The following is a 10,413-nucleotide window of genomic DNA, read 5'->3' as shown; positions in this document are numbered from 1 at the left end:
GCTTTAAGGTGTTTCTGAACGGACAGTCTAGCAGATGGAGGACTCTAAACAATGGCCTACCTCAGGGATCAGTTCTGGCCCCCATTCTGTTTAACTTGTATATTCATGATATGCCAGACACTGACTCATTGAAAATCCAGTATGCAGATGACCTAGCGTTAGTCTTCCAGAGTAAAGGTCTTATGCACTGTGAGAATGTACTGACAAGTGATCTGACGAAATTGAATGACTACTTCCATAAATGGAGACTTCAACCTAACCCAAATAAAACTGAGGTTACTGCATTCCATCTAAATAATAAGGAAGCCCATAGGAAGCTACATGTGACTTTCGACGGAACCGAAGTACCGCATAACTACAATCCCAAATATCTGGGAATCACTCTGGATCGGTCCTTGACATTCAAACAACAGTGCATCACGTTATCTAAGAAACTTGGCTCCAGAGTGAATCTACTTCGCAAGATTGCCGGAAGTAGCTGGGGTGCGGACGCCAATACCCTACGCACTGCTGCACTCGCTCTTGTGTATTCTGCTGGTGAATACTGTGCTCCTGTATGGCAAAACAGCATTCACACAACAAAGCTTGATGTCCAGCTTAATGAAGCCATGAGAGTGATCACTGGTACTGTCAAATCTACTCCCATTCAGTGGTTACCTGTCTTAGCTAATATTGCCCCGCCAGATCTAAGGAGGAAAGCAGCTAGGGTAAACTTGCTCAAGAAGATCTCTTCTCATAAGAACTCTCCCTTGTACGATGCCCTACAACACCCACCAACAACTCGTCTGAAATCACGCAAACCACCCTGGACTGATTTTAAAAGTATCAGCTCTTTCGACATGACCTCTGAGTGGCGACAGCGTTGGCATGAACATCCACCCAACAACGCTCACTTGATTCAAGATCCAACAAAGAAGGTTGAAGGATTCCAACTGCCGCGTCAAACCTGGTCGAAGCTGAACCGAATTAGGACGGGTCAAGGGAGGTGTGGCTACATGTTGAAGAAATGGGGTTTCCGTTCGTCTGCTGACTGCGACTGTGGAGCGGAGGAGCAGACAATGGAACACATCGTTAAGGAGTGCCCACTTCGAGCATTTAATGGTGATCTGAGGCTCCTACATCAAGTGACTCCGAGTGCTCTGGACTGGTTGTCAAATTTGGACATTTCCATTTGACTTTTTTTTGTGTACTTGTAAAGCCATACGATATATATATATACATTTCCACATCTTTTTCTTCTCGGGATTTTAATTGCCACCACACTGAATGGGGATGTATGGTGGATACAATTAAAGGTTCCAATTTACTTACTACTTCAACTCATCAGAATTTGTTTCTTTTAAACGACGGCTCCCCGACCCGTTTAACTCCGCCCGGATCTCCACCCAGTGCAGTAGACCTTACTTTCTGCCGCACCACTATGGCCCCTGTCACCACCTGGCATACATTATCTGATACTCACACTAGTGACCATTTCCCAATTCTCATCACTTATGGTATTCACCCACCACATTCCCAGTTTCAGACACCCTCCTGTATAAGTAACGTCCGATCTTATAAAAACTTCATTGTTTCTAACTATCAATCATACCTCAATTATATCTTGCAGCAGAAACATAAATCCCCTCTTTCCTTTTCCCTCTTACTCCCTTATTTAACCCAATATTTAAACATGTTTCATCCGTGCCGACCATTAAAAGTGACGACCCATCCACAGGAATACGAACTAAAATGGTGGGACAAAGAATGTCACGATCTTATTCATAAGCGCAAACAATTATTCAAACAATATCGCCAATCGATGACGCAGCAGCATTATTTTCAATTGCGAAACCATATCGCGAAAACAAAACTCGTCTTTAATGCAAAAAAGCGAAAAGCTTGGCAATCTTTTATTTCTCAATTAACTCCACACAGCTTCCAGCAACGAAATTTTGGAACGCGATTCGCATGATCACGAGAACTTTCCAATACCAAACTTCTTCTGCTTATCCGCGACAAGTTCTAGAAGATTTTTTATACACCCTTGCCCCTGTTACCGTCAATCCATTCTTTCTACCCACCTCACAGAATAATTCTTGTCCTTTTATTTCCCTTTTGAATCCAATTACATATAATGAATTACACTCTGTATTATGTACCGTCAATAGCTCATCACCAGGACCTGATGCAATTACTTATCAAATGCTCAAGGCCTTACACCCCCCCCCCCCCCATGTCCAAATTTATTTACTCAAATATTATAATAGTATTTTCGAGACATTACATGTACCAGCATCATGGAACGAGATTTTCATCACACCCATCCTGAAACCAACAAAGCGACCTACCGAACCTGACAATTTCCGAGGCATAGTTCTGGGATCGTGTACACGCAAAGTTTTTTGTAAAATACTTATGAAACGAATGGCGTGGGTATTGGAATATCACTCGCTATTACCCAAATATCAGTTTGCCTTTCGACGGGGTAACAGTACACAAGACCCTATCATTATTTTCTTACTCGACATCTTATTAGCGAAATGGCGGAAACAATCTATCGTAGCAGTCTTTTTGGATATTAAAGGTGCATATGACGCTGTATTATTCCATATCCTCTGGGAGAAATTATTTAGTGCTGGATTCCCCATCCAATTCATTTCTATTTTAAATCAACTATTTACTAATCGCCGGTTAACTATTAAATCTCCCCAACACACAATTGATAGCCGTTACACATCACAAGGTTTACCACAGGGATCGATACTCAGTGGAGTTTTGTTTGCCCTTTACATGAAAGAGCTCGAATCTCTTGTGCTACCACACGCCCGTATTCTAGCTTACGCGGATGATTATGTTATTTATTGTGCTGACTCCTACATTGACATTTGTAGAGACACAATATCTCGGGTTTTAAGCTTAGTCTTTCAGTGGCTAACGGCCCATGGACTTTCCCTTTCTATACCTAAATGTGCAGCGATGATCTTTACACACAAACGAACCTTTGATAAAAGCCCTATTAACTTTGACACCTATAGCATTCCCTTGGTTTCACAACACTTATATTTAGGAATATATATCGATCAAAAACTCACATGGCAAACTCATATACGACACCTTCTTAGGAAATCTGATCGTTATATCACCATTTTACGAACGGTAACGAAACGTACATGGGGTGCTGACCCCTTGTCAGCACTACAGCTATATCATGCAACCATTCGGTCCATACTTGATTATAGCGCCCATATTATTAATTTAACCTCTAAACATAGTTTATTAGCGTTGGATCGTCTCCAATTTTCAGCACTACGTATCAGTGTGGGTGCCCTCCGCACAACACCAACTAACGCTTTATTAGTAGAAACTACGGAAGAACCACTGTACATTCGCAGGATAAAACTTTCCAAAAAATTCCTACTTAAACATATTAGTAGAACGAACTCCCTTATTGTCCCTAAATTACAATTATTATATGAATACTATCAACAGCGTCCTCCTCCCAATCATCGGTATCCCGCCATATATATGGCTTATGCTGAAATCCACCATCTTACTGAGACTATATTTCGTACACCACGTGTTAATACGTATTCATACCACTATGATATTCAAACATTCCGTCCTTCTATTATCATTGCCCCTTCTGATGCATCAATCCAATCAATGTCTCCATCTTATCTCACATTATATGCTCATAAGAAATTTAAAAGTCCCATAACTACACCAGATTACCACCTATTTACCGATGGGTCAAAATCAAATACTGGAGTCGGAGCAGCATTTTACGATCCACAACTACTTATTAGCTTTAAATATCCGTTACCTAATAATTTAACTATTTTTACAGCAGAATTATATGCCATATACCAAGCCCTCGTATATGTTCAACAATTGCAATCCATAAAAATAAATATATTCAGCGATTCTCAAAGTGTTTTACAAGCTCTGCATTCACTCGCCCCTCATACAAATACATATGTCTACGAAGTCAAGTCTCTTCTATTTCGACTCGAAACATCCGGTTTTGTTATAACGCTAATATGGATTAAAGGGCATAATCGACACGTAGGCAACGATATGGCCGATATAGCAGCGAAAGACGCCAGTGCAGATACCGCGAATATATTACAAATCAAAATTCCGATTCCCGACTTCTTTCCACATATCAAAACTGCAGCGCAACACACATGGTGCACACAATGGCGATTATCTGCTCGTACGAAAGGCCAACATTTCTATCAAATTCAACCGAGTATTCCCACACTGCCGTGGTTTGCAAATGGTACGTATACACGACGTCACATTACCAATATCATCCGACTACGTTTTAATCATGCCTTAACACCAGTATATTTCACTCGATTTCACATTACGAACGACCCAACTTGTTCTTGTGGAGAATCTGAGGGCGATAGTGACCACCTGTTTTTTCATTGCCCCCAATATGCACATCACCAGACCATTTTAATGCAGAAATTACTCAAAGTTCAAGTATCTTTCCCTACACGACTTTCAGTTTTGTTGCACCAACCTTCGCCTACGATCATTACTATTTTAAACGAGTACCTTGATAACACTCACATCAAATTGTAATTATGATTTAGTTTTTCAGTTGTTTTGTTCCGACATGTTTGTGAGGTGGCACTTCTAAATGTCCCTGGTGAGTAGATACTGTCTCAAGGTTTTTATTACTTTCCGATCTTGTACAGTGTAACACGTTACTCCTATTCCAGCTTACTAAGTTCTTTGTGTCCCTGCTCAGTACCGAATGTAATACCTCCATGAACCTCCTCATACCCGATATAATGTTTCTTCTTTAAGTGCATCCATCTACGTGTGATCATGTTAAAATCGGACATTAGTGATGTGATCGTGTGCTTTTGTGATATAAGTGTAATATATTAATGATCTTGTGACTGGGAAAGAATTTTTTTTGAATCCCAAATAAATATCCGCAAGACAAGACAAGACAAAAGTACAACTCTGTTACTGTCCAACAGTATAGTTCCTTTAGTGTGCAAAATTAATACTTTTTTATGAATCGAGTCTGAATTAGATCTACTTCAGATTGTCCCATCCATAACAGTAAGGTAAGAAAGTTTTTGTAATTTGAGTTATAAATAAAAGACAATTATTTTAGATGTATATTTAGATCAAATGCTGTAATCTTAGCATAACCTCAAAAGATCAATATGCTTGAACCAGTTAAAAACTTTTTATTTATTTTTTAAAAAGTGTCCCATCCGTAACACATTTTGTACATCTTCAAAAACATACAGAATATTAATATGAGAATTAAAATGTTTTCACTAAATCTTCATTTACATATGAAGCAAAGCTTAATATTCATGTTTGAGTGATGGTTTTATAAATCTTCATTTGATTTTTGTATAATCAAGGGCACACATTTCCATATTTTCTTAGAATAATACTGATTTATATTAATTATTTGGTCAGCTTCGCGTTTATTGATTTTTCATACAGTTAGGCAATGGAGTGCAGGACAGCTTGTTTAGGCACACCGGTACACTACTGTATTAAGATGTTAAAAAATTGGTGGTAGGCTTACTGGTTCTGATTTTCTGGTTTTACGTTCTTTAGATTATTTTGGAGCCACTAATCTACATGGAAGATGGATAAGGAGCAGTCGGTGAAAGAAAAAACCAGACTAAGGGTGAAGAAGTATAGAGAAAAATTAAAGCAAGACAAGGAACGTTTGAAAATACATCAAGAGGCAGATGCAGAGCGAAAAAGAAAAGAAAGGACTAAGGCAAAAGAATGTCTAAGGTCAAACAGTTCTACAGCGTCAGGTAGGATGGAAATAATTATAAAATGACGACAGGAGAGAGAGAGAGAGAGGAAAAGAGTTCAAAGGTTGAAAAAGGAAAATACGACAAAATCACCCGTGACTCCTGCTGCTGATGGTTTGCACATGGGTACTTTTAAGTGCAAACAGGCTCTTGGAAACACAACTCAGAGAGTGATACGTGTTCTTCCGAAGAGTCCAAGTAAAAAACTTGCAGTTGTACGAAAGCTTGTCTATAAAACAATGGCATCTGAATCATCACAACTGGTCAAAAAAAGTGCTTAAAATTGCAGCTAAATTTCTAACCCAAGAAATTAAAGAAAATGTTTGGGCATTTTATACACGAGTTGATATCAGTCATCAGGCACCAGGTATGGAAATTCTAAGTTCCCATGGAGGGAATTAGATATTTTTCCACCAATAGAGCATAGGCGAGGTAGGCGAGATTACAAAACAATCAAAGACCAGAGTACAGGTGAGAGACAGAAAGACCGAGCTCGATAGCTGCAGTCGCTTAAGTGCGGCCAGTATCCAGTATTCGGAAGATAGTAGGTTCGAACCCCACTGTCGGCAGCCCTGAAAATGGTTTTCCGTGGTTTCCCATTTTCACACCAGGCAAATGCTGGGGCTGTACCTTAATTGGGAACATGCATAATTTTCAAAAATATTTTTTTTGAAAAGTACACCAATGAAATAGTACGTAAACGTATTACATTGTGGTATGTTGCCTTGTTTTCTACCATTAAAAAAATGTTTAATAGTGCCTTTCCGCAAGGCGAGTGAAACGGCCTCTGACGTAAGCGGCGCGCTGTGACGTCACGATCCAGTACCGCATGGAGCTCTACCAGCCGTTGTGCATCAGCCGTTGCTAAAAGCCGATTGTTTATTATTCATGATCGCGAGTAACTTCGAAATGACAGAAGAAAGGTTCGAAACAGCACAGTCAGACAATCTACCCAGTGTAGATGTCATCATTCTTGAAAAATGTGACTTTTGTGGCCGCAGAAATTCGCGGATAACAAGCAAGTTTGTAAGTGGCGTCTTTTATATACGTGCAATGTACTGTAACCCATAGTATTAGGATAACAACGAACCTGGATAGATATCACATCACTTTCAACATTTCCTTCTAGACTGATTCCCCTATTAAAGAATAACATTACATTTTCGGGCTTTCAGCATTAGTAAAGTAAGAAATCGGATTTCAGCACTAACATAAACATATAGGTAGCATTATAGTACTAGTCCGCTTCTGTGGTGTAGTGGTTAATGTGTGCCACTCCCGGAGGCCCGGTTTCGATTCCCGGCTCTGCCATGAAAGTTGAAAACAAATAGTACGAGGACTGGAACGGGGTCTACTCAGCCTCGGGAGGTCAACTGAGTAGAAGGGTTTCGAATCCCACCTCAGCCATCCTCGAAGTGGTTTTTCGTATTTTCCTACTTCTCCTCCAGGCACCTAAGGCCACGGCCGTTTCCTTCCCTCTTCCTTGTCTATCCCTTCCGATCCTCCCATCCTCCAACAAGGCCCCTGTTGAGCATAACAGGTGAGGCCGCCTGGGCGAGGTAATGGCCCTCCTCACCAGTTTCATCACCATACTCAAAGTCTCAACGTTTCAGGACACTGCCCTTGAAGTGGTAGAGGTGAAATCCCTCGCTGAGTCCGAGAGAAAACCAACCCTGAAGGATAAACTGATTAAGAAAGAAAGAAAGAAAGAAAGAAAGAAAGAAAGAAAGAAAGATCATAGTACTATAGGGCTATAATCTATCATTCCCAAAAAAGTATATATTTATGGTTGGGACAACTGGCCTACCCACTTCCAGGGCCCATGAAAGAGAATTAAATATCTTTGTGGAGGGAAAAATTTAAACATGATAAAGATAAATATGACTTCACAAGTCGGGCTGAGTGGTTCAGACTGTTGAGGTGCTGGCCTTCTGACCCCAACTTGGTTCAGTCCGGTGGTAGTTGAAGGTGCTCAAATACGTCAGCCTCGTGTCCAAGACGTAACTGAAGCATTTAAATAAAGCATTATACATTACAATTTAAAGTTTTACCACTAGAACAGCTGACATGGAAAAGTGATTTGAAAATTCAAACAAATACATCTTACGTTAAAATATTTAAAAATATATATATATATAAACTGTAAACCTTTCTGATATATCACCAGCATTTCTCCGGCTCGCCAAAATCCATTTCTTCCTAGTTTTAGCGTCTTTGGAACATTTATAAACAATTTGTTTGGTATGGTATGCGATGTGCTATTGCACATCGGAACTCTACACCATTTATAAGTTTTCTGCCTCACTGTCTGCGCAGGACTCATTTTAAGTCTAAAATATACCACTCAGATTATTATCCAATGTATAGACCTCGAATTTAACCATACTAGACACTAACGTAAAGTAGAAACACGCGAAGTGTATCCTGCTTCTCACAGCACACTGTGTTATTTCGTCTGCTAATTCAGTCAACCTGTACGATGACGTCAGACCAATGAGATCGCGTGCTTGCGTGACGTGACATTTTCGTAGATTTTTATCACGTTTGGAGTTATTATTTGTACATTCTGATCACATTTTTGAATTCTGCATGAAATTTTGAATCAGATTAGCATATTTTTAATTAAAACCCCGGATCATGCATGTTCCCTATTAAGGCCACGGCTGCTTCCTTCCCACTCCTAGCCCCTCCCTGTCCCATCATCACCATAAGATCTATCTGTGTCGGTGCGACGTAAAGCAACTAGCAAAAAAAAAGAGAGACAGAAAGTTCAGAAAAGGCACATGATAATGACAGTAAGAGAAGCCTATTCTGTTTTTGTAAGTGAAAATCCAGATATTCACATTAAAAAAAGCAAATTCTATGATTTGAGGCCAAAAAATATTCTGCTTTCCTCTGATATGCCGCACAATGTGTGTGTGTGTGTGCAAACAACATGCAAACTTCAGTTATACTGTTGAAGCATTGGCAAAGCATGTCGAGAACTTCCCAAAGACAGCAAGAAACCTGATGATGAAACTTTGTTGCAACTTAAGTAATGAACAATGTATGTCAGGTATGTGCAGTAGTTGTAGCATGAATAGTGTAATCAGTACATTACCAAATGAATGTGATCTAACAGCCACTATTTCCTGGAAATACTGGACTGAAATTTGTGGGCGACCTGTACTTAACACTATTGATGGCTCAGTCGAGGAGGCTGTTAATATCCTTGATATCATCGCCATAAGACCTATCTGTGTCGGTGCGACGTAAAGCCCCTAGCAAAAAAAAAAAATTCCTTGATAAGGTAGCACCAAAATTCAAGTTACACTGTTTTGTGAAAACCATTCAAGGAAATTATTTTGAACAGCGGAAGACAAACATTCACTCACAAGAAGCTGTAATTCAAACTGATTACGCAGAGAACTATTCCTGTGTAGCACAAGATGAAATCCAGAGTGCACATTGGAACAGTTTACAAGTAACAATATTTACATGTGTAGCATGGTTGAAAGGTGGATCAAAGGAATGTTATGCAATTATAAGTGATGATCTAAGCCATGATAAATGTTGTGTTTGGGTTTTTCTTAAAACCATAATTAATAACTTAAGGGAAACACATAATATAGCAAACATAACATTTTTTTCTGATGGCGCTGCAAGCCAATTCAAGAATAAGTATACATTAGGTAATCTCTGTTACCTATCTAATGACTTTGGTATTGATGGTGAGTGGTGCTTCTTTGCCACCTCTCATGGAAAAGGAGCCGTGGATGGCATAGGAGGGACCATTAAAAGGATGGTGTGGGAAAAAAGTCAAAGCACGACAAGCAACTGTTACATTATCCGAAGACTTTTACAACATAGGCAGTGATGCTGTCAAGGGGATTCGCTTAATTTTAGTAAACAGTGAAAAAGTAAAGGAATACAGAGGCTTCTTAGAAGAAAGATGGAAAACTGTCAATGCCATTCCGAACATCCAGTCAAGCCATTACTTCCGGGCTTCTTGTGAGACCAACGCAACATTGTAACTGGAAGGACTGTAACATCAGAACTTCATTTACACCAAATTTGGCAAGAATGGGGTGATAGTGAATCAGAGAGTGATACAGAATCTTGGGCAATTCAACCAGGATCTAGAATAAGTTACAATGATATATATGCAGACACTGACTCCACTGGAAACCGTGAACTTGACCTGCCCAAGATATCAAAGAAGAATATTAAAGGAGGGCAATACTTACTTATAGAACATGCGAGTCAAAACAAAAACCGTACAAAACACAGATTTGTGGTTGTGAGTCAAGGAGGTGTTGAAGATGACAGTTTTAAAGTTTACTACATGAAACAAGTTTGCAGTGGCATTTCCAAAGACATTCTTTACAAAACAGACAAAACAGATAAATATGTAGTTAAGTTTTCAGAAGTGTTAGGATTATTACCAATCTGACATAAAACCAATAGGAGATAGGATTTTCTATAAGTTTGCAAATAAAATTCCAGGACTATAAACTGTTGTTCACAATTTTGAAAATTATGTCATATAAATATGTTGTACAATGATACTTGATAGAATTGATATTAACAAAGTACTTAATTTAATATAGGCTTGTGTATAAATGAATTCCCATGATATTGA

This window comes from Anabrus simplex, chromosome 13, assembly GCF_040414725.1.
Source record: "Anabrus simplex isolate iqAnaSimp1 chromosome 13, ASM4041472v1, whole genome shotgun sequence".
NCBI classification, from domain to species: Eukaryota; Metazoa; Arthropoda; class Insecta; order Orthoptera; family Tettigoniidae; genus Anabrus; species Anabrus simplex.
This window is presented reverse-complemented; position numbering follows the sequence as displayed.